Below are 19,104 nucleotides of genomic sequence, written 5' to 3'. Positions count from 1 at the left end.
TATAACTCTGGATGCGGGTTTAACAATGCCTTTTCTGAAGTGAAATCTGAACCCAGTATTATTGGGTGCAGAATTTACCCATCACTTAACAACCTACCTAAAACCTGTAATATTTGAGAATGGAATTAACACATTAAAACGTTGGTTTGTTGAGGTGAAGAGGGGCCCTGAGTATCAAGCACTTGTGAAATTCTCAACCAGGAGAAAATTCTTCATATGTACATTTTGTGGTACTTTGGGGAATCTAGAATGGAAATAGATTTTCGTAAATCATCTTACCATTCATTTTGAAAGCCTCAAATGTGAGATATCTACTTAACTGTGAACGGGCCATGTCTAAGAAGACTAACTTGACCTGAACATGTTAACTAGACTCCTCTACCTCAAGAATTCGTGTAAGGTGATCTGTGTGAGTAAACACTATGAGCTTTAGCATTGACAGCCGTTTTCCAAGATTGGGTAAGAGCACATCTTTCTCAAGAGAAACAGGGTACCTGTAACTGTGGTCCCCAGTCTGCATTCTAAAAAGTTTGTTTTTTCCCCTTGTAATCATATACATCAAATAGACCCGAAGTAGTCAACTGTACTAAATGAGCAAATGCCATCACATAGAAGTTTCCTTGATTGTAAAATACCATTACCTGTGGGCATAGAGCTTTAACTATGGACAACATGGTAAGAGCTATCCCAACTCTTATTCTTATTATACTGTTTTCATAATTGAAAATGGGGAAAGTGCAGGCCGCAAACTTTTCCCATTGCCCTATACATAAAGCAATGGCCAGTGTCAGAAGTGCTTTACAAGCAAGGAAATGGGGCTCTGGAATGGTAATGCAGTGCACACCAGCTATATTGAAGGTTGGGCATCGGGAGTCACAGGTAATGTTTTGAAGATTTACTTTGAGTCATTATATTGCACATATGTATGGTAAAAATAAAAAAATAAAAATTTGAACCGGCACTTTATTTGCCATAGACTAAAAACCTAATGTTTTGAAATTTGGATCCACATTGCTCATGCCTCACTGTTATCAATAGTGATGTTCTGGTCTGCATTATTTAGCAGCAAAACGTCTGGTCCCGTTATTTTAAGTATTTTAGATAACGTGATGTTTTATGGTTACACAAAGGAAAAAATTCTTCCGAGATGTGTTTTAAAAAAACAACCCACTGTCTACAAACATTTTCAAAAAGATATTTGTACTTTTTATCATTTTACTGGACGTTTTTACATCCTTAAATTATGGATTGTATTTTACAACAATATTTTATAACAGTATATGATGGGGGTTTTAGCAACAATGGCCTGGAAAAACAGGAAAATCTTTTATTTCTATGGATATGTTTGAGCACTTTTCACTTTAAAAGCACGGCGATGACGGGCATCAAATGTCATGTGATCAAGGCCTGTGGTGGGTTGAAATGCGTTGTGGCGAGACCTGCACCCTGAATAAATAATCTAAAAAGGCACATTACTGTGGTCCGTTCCGTTTTTTTCCCGAAGTGGAGGAGTGGCGGAGCTCAAGAATATATAAATATATATATATATATATATTTTCACTGAAAAAACCATAGGTTTCACACATGTGAACATTGCTGGACATTTTACTGATAAAAAACCAATGAAATTCCCCCGTTATAGTTACTGTAGGCAACTATAACTCACGCGACCGTAATCCTCTGCTGATGCTAATACTGTATTTAGACACTTATTTGCCCATGTCTTCTTCCATTAAATTTTAGCTATACATATATTACAAATATTTTTTTTTCATAAAGACACATATGTCATCAGCAGAGGATTACGGTCGCGTGAGTTATAGTTGCCTACAGTAACTATAACGGGGGAATTTCATTGGTTTTTTATCAGTAAAATGTCCAGCTAACTATAACATGTGTGAAACCTATGGTTTTTTCAGTGAATTTGCAAGGTTTTTTAAATGCTAATTCCTAACTATAACGTGTGTGAAACCTATGGTTTTTTCAGTGAATTTGTACGTTTTTTTAAATGCTAAGTTACTTTACGCCATTTGTGGCGTGCGCGCCCACTTAACGCAGTTCGTTCCGTGCGCGCACGGTGCGCTTCGCGCACCGTGCGCGCACAGTGAGCACGCGGTGCGCTTTGCGCACCGCGTGCCCACGTTACGCTAGATGGGCCATGAACACACGATGCGCTTCGCGCACCGTGCGCACATGGAGGACATATGATGAGCATCGTTGTGACAGGTAAAATATATGTTTTGTTCACCTGTAATAAGCCATGCACAAATGGTGCACTTCGGGCACCATTTGCACACGGGGTGGTGAGAATGTGGATTTTTTTTTTTTTTTTTAATTATTTATTACCGTACGCGTACGGTAAGCGTAATCGGCGAAATTTTCGAAAAAATTAAAATTCCCTTTTTTCACTTGGGGGACCGTTGGGGACTCCCTCGACATGGCTAGGTGCTTGGGAGCTGTCTAAACAGCCCCTTTACATGGTTTTGCACTTTGTTTTTCAACCCCTGTCAGAGTGCGAGAGAGAAAATGGCGGCCGCCGCTTCCTGGTTTCGACCGATTCGAATGTTTACTAAGATCTAACGGCCAATCAGAATCGCGCTCGCGCACGTCACCGTACGCGTACGGTAAGCGCACCGTAAGCGCACCGTAAGCTGGCTCAGATATATATATTGATTTAAAGGCTATTTTCTCAGAATCTACTGAACAGATTTACACCAAACCTACAAAAGGCACTTCCTTGACCTGAGGACTACCTCTCTGCCAAATTTCATTAAATTCTGTTCAGCCGTTCGGGCTGTAGCTCTGTCTAAAGGTCCTATGGAAAAATGCATGGGAAAAACGCGTTTTGGGACCCCCCTTTTATCTCAGCCCCCGCTTGACGAATCCCCCCGAGACTTTCAGGGTAGGAGCGGAGCGTAGCGCCCCACCTATTTTGAAAAATTCGCGAGGATTCGTCGACCGGCGCCAAAGTTATTCAAAATAGAATGTTGCGGATTTCCTATGGAAACAGGGTCCTAACTATAACTATCTACTGGCGACCGCCAGTAGATAATATATATATATATATTCACTGAAAAAACCATAGGTTTCAGGGGTGTTATAGTTAGCTGGACGTTTCCCTCGTACAAAACCCTAGAAATTCCCCTGTTATAGTTAGTTCAGCTAACTATAACTTGCGCCCCCGCAATGCACTGCTGATGACATCACATATTACATCACTCATGACATGGTCAGTGACATCACTGATGACATCACTGATGACATCTCAAATGACATCACTGATCACATCACTGATGACATCATCCAGTGACTGTGTGTTTCTGTAAATTTTAAATATGTTTTATATATTTATAGTGAAAGGCCTGTGGAAGAATGAGTGGCTGTACAAGTGTGTGAATGGATGATTTTCTAGGTGCGTAACTGACTCTATAAGTGAGTCATTAAATGTATCTTACTGCAGACTAGTGACTAAACTGTGTGAATGTCTGTATGTTTCTGCCTGTTGGTGTATAAGTGGCTGCATGGTTTTGTGAATAGCTATATGAGTGTCTATATGGGTTATCGATTGGTTGTCTGAGTATCTGTATGGGTGCCTGAGTGTTTGTGTGGGTAGGCTGTGTGTGACTCTGTGCATAGATGTGTGGGTGGGTGATTCTATGGGTGCATGGTTTTAAGAGTGCATCTGTGATGAACAGTATGGTTGAGTGAGTGTATGTATGGGTGTGTTAGGGATTGAATGTATATCTTAGTGGTACATTTCTGACTAACTACATATGTGAAAGGCAGTATATATGCATGTAAGAGTATATAAGTGGGTATATGTGAGAGTGTGTGATTGTGAGAGTGGCTGTATGGATGAGTGTGTGCTTGTATCAATGATTGTATAAGAGCGTAAGAATGTGGTACTATTTTTATGAGTAAGTGAACTTGAGTGTGTATAACTGCATAGGTGAGTAAATGGGAGTGTGATTAATTATTTGCATGACTGACTAGGTGTGACAGTACCTCTATGGATGATTGGTGGTGTGTGAGTGTCTATGTAGGCGTATAAATGCATATGATAGTCTTGTATGGAGTGACTGTAAGTATGAGCGACTGTACATGTGAATGAGTGGAGGTGTATGTAGACCTAAGAGTTAATAAGTGGGTATGTAGTTATTGGTATTGGAGTATCTATGGTTTTGAGAATGGACGTCTGAAATTTTGAGTTCATGTATCAACGGTTAAATTAGGGTGTGAGAAGATGCAGTAATTTATCACATGGATGATGTCATCAGTGATGTCATCAGTGATGTCATTTGAGATGTCATCAGTGATGTCATGAGTGATGTCACTGACCATGTCATGAGTGATGTAATATGTGACGTCATCAGCAGTGCATTGCAGGGGCGCGAGTTATACTTAGCTGAACTAACTATAACAGGGGAATTTCTAGGGTTTTGTACGAGGGAAATGTCCAGCTAACTATAACACCCCTGAAACCTATGTTGTTTTCAGTGAATTTCTAAGGTTTTTTTAATGCCAATTCCTAACTATAACGCCCCTGAAACCTTTGTTTTTTTCAGTGAATTTCAAAGGTTTTTTAAATGCCAATTCCTAACTATAACACCCCTGAAACCTATGGTTTTTTCAGTGAATTTCAAAGGTTTTTTAAATGCTAATTCCTATCTATAACTTATCTCTAAAGATATCATGAAAAGCATTCTTTTTTAAAAGTAGGGTGCACATTAGTTTTGTGGAAAAGCATCTTTGTGATTGGTTAAGAAAAAGCAGTTTCGACGTGGAGTACATATCATAGGATACTTGCATTTGGAAGGCACTGTTTGAACTTAAAACAATCATCAAATTTTAACCTGCACGTGTCATTAAATGTTCAAGAAAATGTTACCAAAAAATATCGTTACGTTTTAAAAAACTGATGAACTTTTAACCTGCACGTATTGTAGAATGTTCCAGAAAGTGTGTTGATAGAATACGTTGCACTTCTGACTTCTATGTGTTGTTGAATATTAAAAAAACGGTTCATATGGAACATTAAAAAGAAACCAATAGAGAAGTTTTGAAACCTAAAAGAATCAAGGAACTATTCTAATTTATTCTTTACATGTATTTATGTGTGCAGCAACACAATTATAGACACAACAGCACTAGGAAGAGGAAGAAGCAGAGAGTGGGGGGAGGGGGGAGATTGGCAGAATGGCATACATGCACAATTAAGTACAACACACATATAGACTAACAATGGCCAAAATGAAACACACCAACAAGGAGCACAAGTCACACAACCCGCCAACATCACACCACTGAACGAGCATAGAAGTGAAAACCAGGCTGCATTCATACAGGATGTGTACAAAGGCCAGTCGTTGGTGTTGTGGGATGTCTGCGACCGTGGTCATCATGGATGAGATGCCCAGCACGTGGCACATGGGCAAGTTCACTGTCTGTTATGTTGCCAAACAGCTGCTCCTCCCTCACACGAGCCCCCACACGTATGTACGGTGCGTTGTTGTATCTCGTGCACTCGTACGGCACACCATTGTAATGCCTATTCGCGCATGTCCTACTGCATTCCAACTACACCATCACAGTGCCGTTTGGAGGTGGTGCATGCCACTTTACAACATCAACTGCTGCAGCCCTTGTGGCAGGCCACACCAGAACACAGAGACACACTTACCGCACTTTCTGTACACGGACATGTCCGAGACACCCCGTTCCCCTTGCCGACTAGGCACACCCCTGCGCTGACCTGTGTACCCCGGACCAACACACGCCGGTTGTACATGCAGGAGGATGCATGCGTAGCTACATGTCCAGGCTCACTGCCAAAGCTGAGGTGACAGCACACTGTGATATTGCAGGGCTCGTGCCTATCATGCTAACACAATGACCACAGGGACACACTTGCTCAGATGCGGGTTTGGGGGGCATTGGCGGTCCCGAAGTTGTTGCGATGAGTCTTGTGGCCCTCATGGGTATCCCTGTATCATGCTCATTGACTCTATGGCACCTGTGGGTGTTCTGGTGTGCCTCTTGGCTGTGTTCGCTTTTATGGTGCAGGTAGTTGTCCTGCTTAACACCAGCAGAAAGCAGGTGTAAAATCCCTGGTGCTAACGAGCCTTATCGCCGGAATTTGTTTCGCATTGCAATTGGTGTGAAAGTTGTGATGTGATTTTTTTTGTGTCCAGAACAATATACGAACTGAGCAGTGTATCTCATCAAGATCCAGCACCTGACGCACTATTCCCAATCAATATAAATACAATGAGATTTCTTAATAGATTTTGTGTGTACACTGTAAGTGCAGCCAATACCTCAGTGCAATTCAATACAGGATTTTAGTATTTAGAATAAATCGGAAAGGTGCACCTCGTGTCTTTTTGCACGGGAACGGCTACTCTCCATTTCATTATCAGCACTTTAACGGAAGTAAAGTTGAGATAAATCTAACACACTATTCAGAAGTTGGTGCAAACTGCAGATATCACCAGTATTCCAGCGATAAGTGCCCCAAAATTTAACACCATGGTGGACTCCATCAAATAACAGTAATAAGAACAAGAAAGAGTCACACAGCAGTTAAGAGAACAACCAAAAACGTTATTAATTTTTTTTTCAAACTTTATTTTTTATAATAATAAATATATAAACGATAAACTATTTTCAAACTATATTTTTTATTAACATATATATGAACAATAAACTAATAAACAAAATGTAACAACAATAATACAAAACAACAAGGCGGAACACTCCTGTGGGAATCATGGATGTCGACGACAGACCTGGAAAATCAGAAAGATTGTTAAAAAAAAACCAACATGGTATTCTCAACAAAATACCACAAGAAACAAATCACAGATATATAAAATGCATACAGCTAACAAAATTTTATAAGTTTAACTTACAAAAACTGTAAATATTGCCGCTTTAAAATATTTACCGAATCTGAGGAAAATGTTTGGCAGAAGGCACCACGCCCACAACGTTTTTCTTCAGTGGTGAGGACATTTTTTACTTTTCCCAAGGGGCAAACAAAGACCAATGCCACCTTCATCACTCGCAAGATTTGCCAAAGAGTTCTGTTACGAGGGGATCCTAACAAAAAATACTCGTGCGGCACAGCAAGTATGATGAAACACCTAAGGACCCTTCATCCAAACAATCTTGCACGAGAAGAGTGCAAACAGATGAGAAACACTCCTGTTCTGTATCTGTAAAAAAGAATCACAAATAAATGTATATTAATAACTTTCAAATTTATACTATTCCATTACTGTACCAACACATTTTATATAAAAACTGACTAAGAGACTATAGCCCTGAACCACAAGTGTGACGATCGTTAAAACACTACATGCATAGTGCATACTACTTTGAAGCAGTTCATGCCCTAAAGCCTACCTCACTAAAAGACTACATGCTAACTGACTAAATAATTACAGTACTATAAGGAGACACACTGGGTGAGTGACAGGGTGTTTGCTAGAAGAGTTGCTAGAAGAGTATGAATACTAACTAGGGAATTGAAGATGTGAAACACAACTGTGTAGGTGATTAGAGTACTGCATCCATACTGCATAGGCATTTAAAGCAGTCCATGTGCTAAGGCCTGGCTCACTGCATCACTACTTGGGTACTGACTGAATGATTAGAGTACAGCAAGGAGAGTGCCTAGCTGAATGTATAAGTGCTAGGCTTTTCGCACAGGGAATGGATTAGTACTTGGTACTGAATGGGTCACTAGAGGAGTGCAAAGGCAGTGACAAGTGCTGGACTGTATGGATACTGACTAGGAAATTGAAAGTGTGAAAGACAAGTGTCTAGGTGGTTAGAAGACTGCATGCATAGTGCATAGGGGTTTGAAGCAGTCCATGTGCTAAAGCCTGGCTCAGTGTATGAATACTTAGGCACCGAGTGAATGATTAGAGTACTGCAAAGATAGTATCTTGCTGAATTTATAAGAGTTTGGGTTTTAGCACAGTGAATGGATTAGTACATGGTGCTGAATGGGTCACTAGAGGACTGCAAAGGGAGTGACAGGGTATTCCCTGGAAGTATATGGATACTGACTAGGGAATTGAAGGTGTGAAAGACAATTGTGTACGTGGTTAGAGGACTGCATGCATAGTGGATAAGGGTTTGAAGCAGTCCATATACTAAGGCCTGGGTCACTGGATGAGTACTTGGGTACTGACTGAATGATTAGAGTACAGCAAGGAGAGTGCCTGGGTGAATTTATTAGGGTTTTGCCAAGTGAATGGATTAGTACATGATTCTGAATGGGTCACTAGAGGAGTGCAACGGCAGTGACAGAGTGTTTGCTGGAAGTGAACGGATACTGACTGGGGAATTGAAGGTGTGAAAGACAAGTGTGTAGATGGTTAGAGGACTGCATGCATAGTGGATAGGGGTTTGAAGAAGTCCATGTGCTAAGACCTCGCTCAGTGCATGAATACTTAGGCAGTGACTGAATCATTAGAGTACTGGAAAGAGACTGTCTTGGTGAATTTATAAGTGTTTGGGTTTTAGCAAAGTAAATGGATTAGTACATGCTGTTGAATGGGTCTCTAGAGGACTGCAAAGGAAGTGACAGGATTCTTCCTGGAAATGTATGGATACTGACTAGGGAATTGAAGGTGTAAAAGACAAGTGTATAGTATGTTAGAACACTACATGCAGACTGCATAGACATTTGAAGCAATCTATTTGGTACTTAGAAACTGACTAAATAATCAGACTACTTCTAGGACAGTGCTTAGGTAAAACTTTTAAATTTTCAGTTCTGCCACAGTGAACAGAATAGTACATGGTACTGCACCTTAGTGTCACACCCTGACTCATTTTATCAATGCATAAGCAAAGACTAGCTTCTAATGCTACTAAAACTTGACAACATGAGAGGTTTTAAATTAGTTATCTGTCAGCAAATACAAGATGTTACCAAATGCTTCTCTCACAGTGGTTCCCAAATGCACACAGACTCACAGTGTGATTCTAGACAACAACCACTATACCTAGGAGTTTACCAAAAATCATTCACTACTGTGGAAGTGGTAAGGGAACTGCACACAATCTTCATATTTCAGGACTGCACTTTTATGTCAAAGCCTAACTCATATAATCAAAGCATAAGAAAAGACTGGCTTCTAAAGCTACTAAAACTTCACAACATGACCAGTTTTAAAACAGTTATCTGTCAGCAAATACATGATGTTACCTAATGTTTCTCTCACAATCTTTACCCAAATGCACACAGACTCACAGTGTGATTTTAGACAAGCAACGCTATCCTAGGAGTTTACCAAAACTCATTCACTAGTCTGGAAGAGTTAATGGTACTGCACACAATCTACATATTTAAGTACACCACATCAGTGTCAAAGCATGACTCATTTAATCAACGCATAAGCAAAGACTGGATTCTAATGCTACTAAAACTTCACAACATGACAGGTTTTAAAACAGTTCTCTGTCAGCAAATACATGATGTTACCAAATGCTTCTCTCACAGTGATCCCAAGTACACACTAACTCACACTGTGATTCTAGACAAGCACCACTATCCCTATGAGTTTACCAAAACTCATTCACTACAGTGCAAGTGGTAAGGGAACTGCACACAATCTACATATTTCACAACTGCAATTTACTGTCAATGCCTGACTCATATAATGAAAGCATAAGCCATAACTGTCTTCTAATGCTACTAAAACTTGACAACATGACATGTTTTAAAACAGTTATCTGTCGGCAAATACACGATGTTGCCAAACACTTCTCTCACAGTGGTTCCCAAATGCACACAGACTCACAGTGTGATTCTAGACAAACAACACTATCCCTAGCAGATTACCAAAACTCATTCACTACAGTGGAAGTGGTAAGGGAACTGCACACAATCTACATATTTCACGACTGCACTTTAGTGTCAATGCCTGACTCATTTAATCAAAGCATAAGCCAAGACTGGCTTCTAATGCTACTAAAACTTGATAACATGACCGGTTTTAAAACAGTTATCTGTCAGTAAATACACGATGTTACCAAATGCTTCTCTCACAGTGGTTCCCAAATGCACACAGACTCACAGTGTGATTCTAGACAATCAACACTATCCCTAGGAGTTTACCAAAACTCATTCACTACAGTGCAAGTGGTAAGGGAACTGCACACAATCTACATATTTCAGGACTGCACTTTTCTGTCAAAGCCTGACTCATTTAATCAAATCATAATCCATAACTGTCTTCTAATGCTACTAAAACTTCACAACATGACAAGTTAAAACAGTTATCTGTCAGCAAATACACGACGTTACCGAAAGCTTCTCTCACAGTGGTTCCCAAATGCACACAGACTCACTGTGTGATTCTAGACAAACAACACTATCCCTTGCACTATACCAAAACAAATTTCTTCATCTAGAAGTAGTACTACATTTTACTATAGAAACATAACATAACTCATTTCACAAATTCATAAACAATGACTGGTTTCTAATTCTACCAAAATATAAAAACAGCACAGTTATCTGTCTACAAACACATGAAAAACACAAATGCTTATCACAGAATGGTTTTTACATGCACACACATTGTAGAGAAAAAAAGTACTCCCTACTCTTTAGCAGGAGAAATACATTAGTCTGATTAAAATCAAAATAGTCTACATACATCCCCTCACAATTAAATAACTCATCTTTCAAGTTCTTTTGTAGATTAAGAAGTATATCAATAACTCACCATATTTTGTTTTACAGAATATCTGCACTGTGCACCTCTCAGCAAAAACAAAGAATGGAAAAGATTCCCTTTCATTTTCCACACATATACATGTAAACATCAAATCACAATCCTTCACACATAAACTCAAAAGCAAATACACATTTCTATTGGTTAAACATTTCAACCCTTTCCAACTTAAATACATTTCAACCCTTCCCCCAATCTGCCTTCTGCCTGTTACCATAGAAGCAGCTCATGGAACACTGCACTGAGCTCACGGGTCACACGTTCAGCACACAATGTTCCTACTCAAGACAGGAAGTGTGCTTGACTTTTCAACATATCAGCCTATCATATATAATGTTCCTTACAATCTGTTTTTGTTAACCAATAAGAATCATACCTTTAAAAAACAGAAATATACACCCTACCTTTCAGTGTAGAAAGTAGTCATACAACCAATGATTTCTTGTCTTTTTTCAAAAAACATTGCCGTGGATCCGCGCACCCAACGCGTGAGAATCCGTGCACCCAACGCAATAGGATGCGTTTTTTAAAAAGGGGTGCCCCAGGGGGTCCTTCTGGGACCCCCTAAGCACCTCTAGAGGATCAGCGTATTTCCACTGTGCCCCCTTTATATGTTTTACACACTTATTCCCCTTGCTTCTTCAGCCTCACTTCTACCGAGGCAGAAAATGGCCGCCAACAGTTCCTGGTTTCGAATGTAGAGAGACACTCTACAGCCAATTAGCATTCAGCGCGCGATCAGGAGGGTGCGCGCTCGGTTCGAGGAGGGTGCGCTTATGGTGCGGGTACGGTCCGCGGATCCTCCGCGGCCATAGACATCACTAACTTTTTTACCCTAATTTTCTCAGGAACTACTGAACGGATTCACACCATATATGCAAAAGGCACGAGTCCGAACTGAGGACTACCTCTTTGCCAAATTTGGTGTCATTCCGTTCAGCGGTTCGGGCTGTAGCTGCGACAACAGATCCTATGGGAAATTGCATGGGGAAAACGCGTTTTGGGACCCCCTTTTTTCTCGGCCCCCGCTTGACGGATCACCACGAAATTTTCAGGGTAGGAGCGGAGCGGAGCTGGCCAAAAGTTTGCAAAAGTTTGCGAGGATTCATCAACCGGCACCAACGTTATTCCAAATAGAATGTTGCGGATTTCCTATGGAAAATAGGTCCTAACTATAACTATCTACTGGCGACCGTCAGTAGATAATATATATATATTTGTATATATATATATATATATGTATATATATACATACATACATATATATACATTACCGACTGGCGGTCGCCAGTAGGTAGTTATAGTTAGAACCTAGTTTCCATAGGAAAAGCATTTTTTGATTTTCTAATAACTTTGGCGTCGTTTGACGAATCTTTACGAAATTCTCCCCAAAAAAGTCTATCCAGGCCAGCTCCTATCCTGAAAGTTTTAGGGTAATTTGTCAAGCGGGGGCTGAGAAAAAAGGGGGGTCCCAAAACGTGTTTTCCCCATGTTAATTTCCATAGGAAATTTTGAGACCGTCTACAGCCCGAACTGCTGAACGGAATTACCCCAAATTGGCAAAAAGGTAGAGCTTGGTTCAGAAAGCGACCTTTTTTTTAAATGGTGTAAATCCGTTCAGTAGTTGCTGAGAAATTAAAAAATATATATATCCATATCTAGAGGCACGGTGGATTCGCTCACCCTCCCGACCACGAGCTTTATTCTAATTGGATGGCAACACTCCAAACCAGGAAGTGTTGGCAGCCATCTTGTGACTCGGTAGAACCGAGTAACAAGAAAAGAGAAAAGCAAACGCGAAAAACAAGAAAAGGGGGCAGGGTAGAAACACCCTGACCCCCTAGGCCTGCTCAGGGTGTTCCACAAGGACCCTCAGGGCCAAAAAAAGCATGTTTTTATTTTAATTATGGCGAAATCCGTGCCGGGGTCTCGAAATCCCCGGAAAAAAAAATGAATGAATTTAATTGAGGCCCCCGGGTGGGCCAGGTCCCTGGGGCATTTGCAGTAAATATATGCGGGGGCCCACGGGGGCCCACGGGGGCCCCCGCAGCCCCGAGGACCGCCACCCCCGGGGCTTCTTTTTTAATGTGTGGAGGGCCTCCAAGTCCCCCCAAGCCCCTGGGACCACCACCCACAGGTCTTTTATTGAGTATTCGCGGGGGACCGCCACCCCCCGGGGCTTTTAAAAAAAACCTCGAAACCTGTGTGGTGGGCTCGAGCCCCCCCACATGCCCCAGGGACCGCCATCTCCCCAGGGCACTAATATGCAAATGCGGGGGTACGGACCACCGAGCCCCGGGGACCACCACCTCCCCGGGGCTGTGCATTAGGTGGGAGAGGGGCCATGTGGCCCTCCTCCTGGAGCCCTTCATGGCCCTGGGGAGCCCTGTCATAGCAAACTTGCTTTGGATTTTGGAAGCGAAAGCAGGGAAACCTGCTCTCGCTTCCAAAATCCAAAGCTGATTGCTTTTCCACACGGGGAGCTGCATGTTAGCAGCTCCCCATGTGGAAAAGCAATGCTGGCTCCTGCAGGGCGTGGGGAGCCGGCGGGACCGTGGGGGCATTGGGGCTTCCCCCACGGTCCCCAGCGAAGTGGCCAGGCCCTGAGGGATGGGGTCCCCGGGGCAAGAAGTGGCCTGGGAGGGGGGCCACGCGGCCCCCCTCCCCTGTGAATAATAATTAAAAAACAAATGGAGAGGCCAAGCTCCGGGGGATAGGGTCCCTGGGGCCATATTTGGCCTGAGGAGGTGGCCACGCGGTCCCCCTCCAAAAAATAAAAAAGGATGGCAAGGCTCTGGGGGATGGGGTCCCCGGGGGCCATGTGGCCCCCCTCTCCAAATAAATATTTTTTATAAATAAACACCGGCCCTGGGGGATGGGGTCCCCGGGGCCAATAGAGGCCTCAGGAGGGGGGCCACACAGCCCCCTTCCTATAAAAAAATATATGTGGCCATGCCCCAGGGGATGGGGTCCCTGGGGCCGGAATTGGCCACGGGAGGGGGGCCCACGCGGTCCCTCTTCCGTTTACATTAAAAAAAAAAAAAAGGGTTCAGGCCCTGGGGGATGGGGTCCCCAGGGCCCCCAAAAAGGCAAAAGAAGGGGGGCCACACCATGCCCCCTTTTTACACCACTCTGCAACGGAGCTCTGTGGCGCATGCTGGAGGTAGCTGGTGGGCTAATTGGCCCCCAGGGACCCTCAGGACTGAAGGGGACTTAATCCCCCAATTTACAACACACCAGAGGGTGCATTTGCACAGTGGTGCAGGGAGGGGGCGTGGCCTGTTGTGACAAGTGTGCAAACGCGCCCTGTGGCACGTTTTAAGGTGGGGAATTAAGTCCCCTTGAATCCTGAGGGTCCCTGGGGGCCAACTAGCCCACCAGGTATGTCTAGTAAGCGCCACAGAGTTGCGTTGCAGAGAGGTGTAAAAAGGGGCATGGCCTCTGACCACCTCTCTGAAACGCAGCTCTGTGGTGCTTACTGGAGGTACCTGGTGCGCTAGGTGGCCCCCAGGGTCCCTCAGGATTCAAGGGGAATTAATCCCCCAATGTAAAACCCACCAGGGGGCGCGTTTGCACAGTGGTGAAGGGAAGGGGTGGGGCCTGATGTGATATGTGTGTACTTATGCAATCACTCCGCTAAAACCCAAGCCCTTATAAAGTCACCATGCACTCTCCTTACAGCACTCTAATCATCCAGTCACTACCCATGCACTCATGCAATGACCCATGCACTAACTCATGCACTGCTACAATACCCTGCGCAGTACCCATGCAGTCCAGCCATTACTCTGTAACTACCCTTTCACTCCTCCAATCACCCAGCGCGCAACATGTACTTATCCAATCACTCCGCCAAAACCCAAGCACTTATCAATTCACCATGCACTGTGCTTGCAGTGCTCTAATCATCCAGTCACTACTCATGTACTCATGCAATGACCCAGGCACTAACTCATGGCAAATGCAGAGGAGGTCATGCTAATTACAGGGCATAGTGTTCCCTAGTGAATGTAGGTGTTTTCACTGTATTCTAGTATCTTTTAGAATAGCACTGGCTCCGGTCCTGGTTATTCAGAGTCAGTTACCACCAGTACCCGTCAGTAAAAAGTTGGGGGCACAGGCGGACTTTCTGCTCCTCTGTTGGTTCTTTCTGCACATCTCTTGCTTCTTCCTGCACTTTTCTTCATCTTTCTGGACTTCTGTTGCCTCTTTCTGCATTTGTCTTGCTTCTATCTGCACTTTTCTTCCTCTTTCTTCACATGTCCTACCTTTGTAGGCATAGTTAGAAATTAGCATTTAAAAAACCATTGAAATTCACTGAAAAAACCATAGGTTTCAGGCACGTTATAGTTAGAAATTTTCATTTAAAAGACCTTAGAAACTCACTGAAAAAACCATAGGTTTCAGGGACGTTATAGTTAGTTGGACATTTCACTCATACAAAACCATGTCATGAATGATGTAATATGTGACGTCATCAGCAGTGCATTGCGGGGGTGCAAGTTATAGTTAGCTGAACTAACTATAACGGGGGAATTTCTATGGTTTCGTACGAGTGAAATGTCCAACTAACTATAACGTCCCTGAAACCTATGTTTTTTTCAGTGAATTTCTAACGTTTTTTTACATGCTAATTTCTAACTATAATGTGCCTGAAACTTATGTTTTTTTCAGTGAATACACACATATATATATATATATTTACATATATAAACTAGTGGCACTGGGTAGTTATAGTTAGGGCTACGTTTCAATCAGAAATCAATTTTTCGGTTTGTTAATAACTTGAGCATCGTTTGACGAATCTTCACAAAACTTTTTTAAAAAGCTCCTTCCTGTAAAGTTTCGGGGTGATCTGTCAACCAGGGACTAAGAACAGGAGGGTGCTGAAAAAGGGGGATACCAAAATGCAATTTCTCCATGCAATTTCTATATATTGGATTTTTGGAAAGTTCTACAGAGAAAACAACTGAATGGAATTACACTAAATGTGGCAGAAAGCTAAATCTTGTTCCAGAAAGTGCTCTTGTTGTGATTTTGGGGTAAATCCATTCAGTAGTTTTGGAGAAATTAAGGTTAAAATAATATACATATTTACCACACATCTCTCGATAAGATCTGATTAACTACCACCAGATCAAGAAAGATGTGGCTGCAGCCATCTTAGGACTCTAAGACTCAGGCTCCATCCATAGAACTAAGTAATAAAAAACAAATAGCAGGGCAGGGTATACATAACCTGCACCCCTAGGCTTGGCGGCCCCCCCAGGTGTGTGCAAAAACTGCAATTTATTTATTGGAACTGTGGATCCAGTGATCTTTGCTCTGATAAAAACAAAATGGCAGTCTCCAAAACCCAGGGGTGGGCCAGGGCCAGGCGGAGTGGCACAGTAAGATTGTTGAGGAGGAGGAGGTATAGATCCCCTCCTGAGCCTCTAAGAGGCCTGGGGACCTCATCCCCAGGGACTGTATTTCAAATTAATTGGAGGGGGTAAGCAGTCACAGTCCCAGAGCCTCCATAAGGCCCTGGGATGTCATATGTTGGGACCACCTATTTCTTGGGGAGAGGCATCAAACACTGTGTCCAACCCCACGGGCGGCCATCCCCATTCGGCCCATGACATTTGGCCATGCGTGGCATGGAGTTGGCTGGATGGCCGGGTGCCCAAACCCCCAAGGGCGTGCACAGCTTACTATGTAATTTAACAATATAAAGGGTGTCTTTTTAGGTAAGGCAGATTCACTGACTTTATCAAAGGGTCAGAACAACAAAATATTAATAATGGGCCTATTGGCTTTAAGAAGGGGTCAGTATGTCAACATATATATATGCATACCTTTTGTCTGTGTCAAAAAATCACCAATACTTATCAAATTTATATTTCCTTGATTCATACAGTACAATGTTTGATAACATTGATTGTCTTCAAATGTTGTTAATAAAGGTTTATTATAATAAATCAACATGCCTTTGAGTCGTTTCCAAGCTACAAAGTGCAGCCATAGAGCAAACCAAAAGGGAGCTCTGCGCTCCAGTGGAAGAGCAAAGGACTCCAGCTACGAGTGCTTTAACAAAATATGGTAAGCTCTCTTGGGGGTTATGGATTTAATGATCTAGGAGACATACTATTTTTTATAGTTCCTGAAATGGGGCTGCTTCAGTACCAGCAGACCTCACAACATTAAACATTGTTGGTGGTGTCCCCGTCCCTTCTAGAGGCACTACCAGGATCTCAAAAATGTAAATAAGAAAAAGTGAATAATAAATGAGTGGCTACTGCTACTCATGTATTATTCTTTTAGTGTTTCCTTTAATTTTTGTTGTCTCCAGTGCCCCCACAACCCACTGGCTCCATTAAAGTCATACTATGCCACACCCCCTCCTCCCCTTCCCTCTAAAATATACTGCTCTGTTGCCTCCGCCTCCACCCCGGCCATACATACTGACTCTCCTGATGTAGTGATTCCCAATGTAGTTATCTACCATGTAGTAACATACAATTGGTACTATATTCTTTTATATCTTGGAGAATGTGATAATAGAAATGTGTGGTTTGCGTGGTAACATGTCATTCCATTCCAGGGCATTTTGGAGAAAACATATTTCAAAGAAAAAATCGAATTAAATTTGCTCAATTGAAAAATAAAATGAGAAAAATGCATTCCTTCAATTGAAATTAGAATAATGATGTTAAGGATAATGTGTAATATTTATGGAGATGGTTTTAGGATTAGGGTCAAGACTATTTTAAAATTGAGTCTAAGGGACAAGTTTAGGTTTAGGCTAGGTTTAGGGACAAGATTATAGTTAGAATTAAGGTTAGTGTTTCGGTTAGGGTCATGTAAATGTAAGTGTCATGGTAAGGCCTATGATGCAGATAATGATTAGTTTAAAGTTTTATGTTTAGAATATGGTTTGGAATATGATTAGGGCTATGGTTTGTATAAGAATAGGGTTAAGCTTTGAGTTAGAATCAAAGGTTAGAATTAAGCTAGGTCGGGGTTTGGGAAAAGGATTAGATTTGTAGGTATTTAAAAAAAATCTTCATAAAAATATGCAGAAAACTATAGAGCAAAGGTGCCACGAAACGGGGGAGTTCTTTTCAAATAAACAAAAACAAATCAATGGAAAGTATTTGAATCAAGTGGTGTTCAATAAAAAGACCCTTGCATTGCTAGGGATAGCAAGATTTCTCATTATCACTGAAAGAATTTTCAATGAATATATTTTTCAAATATTATATTTTTTCAAAATGTACTGAAATTAAATGACATAGAGCCTTTTAGCATTCTGGTCCTGGGGATAGGTGCAAACTATATTGACATTGTGTACAATCAAGTACTGGGCATAAGGAGAAATCTTAATTAGAGAAGCATCTTATCTGAATGAATATGCTCAATTTATACCTTTTTAGATGGGCAACATCCTTTTCAGAAAACCCTCTGCTGGAGAGAGTTAGTCTTGCTCACCATGCTGTCTCACTATGAGCATTTTGGGGTAGGTATGCCAGTTTTGCCACAACTGCTTTTGGTTATCAGCTAGATTAAGGAAGAAAGGAGTAGAAAAGTGCAGTTAATGTTAATGCTCCGAGTAAACACTTTAGAATCCTGTAATGTACACAGAATAAAGTATGAAGAGGCTAAAAAAGAGACATACAATAAATAAATGTAATGTGTTGAGAAGGAAGGTATAACCCGGACTTAAATAACTACATTAGAAAATGAATAAGAGATCATGAAGGCCCCATTGCAAGCCACTGATACCAGTGCCTCTGCTGCTGTAATGTCCATGCAGGCCATTGGCTAAAGGAGAGAGATGCATCAAAGGGGGGGATGGGGAGGAATAAAATGTCCTACTCCAGAGCAACGGGGTTGGTTGACATAGAGGCCTGAAGCTTTCCTCAATCTACCAGGCACAGGCTGCTGGTAAATCTACAGGAGCTGGATGGTCAGAGGATAGTGCAGTGTAATACTTGGCATGGATGTGGGGATGCATTGCTGTCATGGAGTAGCTCAATCCATTCTGCTAGGTAACTAAGGAGACAGCTGCAGCTATGTTTGTGGTTGGTGAACATATGCAGGTGGTGTGCCAATAACTGTCAGAGCTGGTTCAGGTTTAGTGACAGGAGATCTGGATAGATCTCCCCTGTGTGATCCAGCAATGCAGGGACTTTAGGGAATCCCAATGCCACTTTAAACTGTCATTAGCAGATATACAGACCACCTGGTGGGTCCTCTGCTGCTTCATCTACATCATCCATGACTTCACTATATGGGGGACCAGGTGACCATGATATCTGCCGTATTAGCCCAAACCCGAATTCTGGTGTGCCTTATTCAGGACAAC

Source organism: Triturus cristatus, chromosome 6 (assembly GCF_964204655.1).
Source record: "Triturus cristatus chromosome 6, aTriCri1.1, whole genome shotgun sequence".
Lineage (NCBI taxonomy): Eukaryota > Metazoa > Chordata > Amphibia > Caudata > Salamandridae > Triturus > Triturus cristatus.
Note: the sequence above shows the minus strand (reverse complement) of the source record.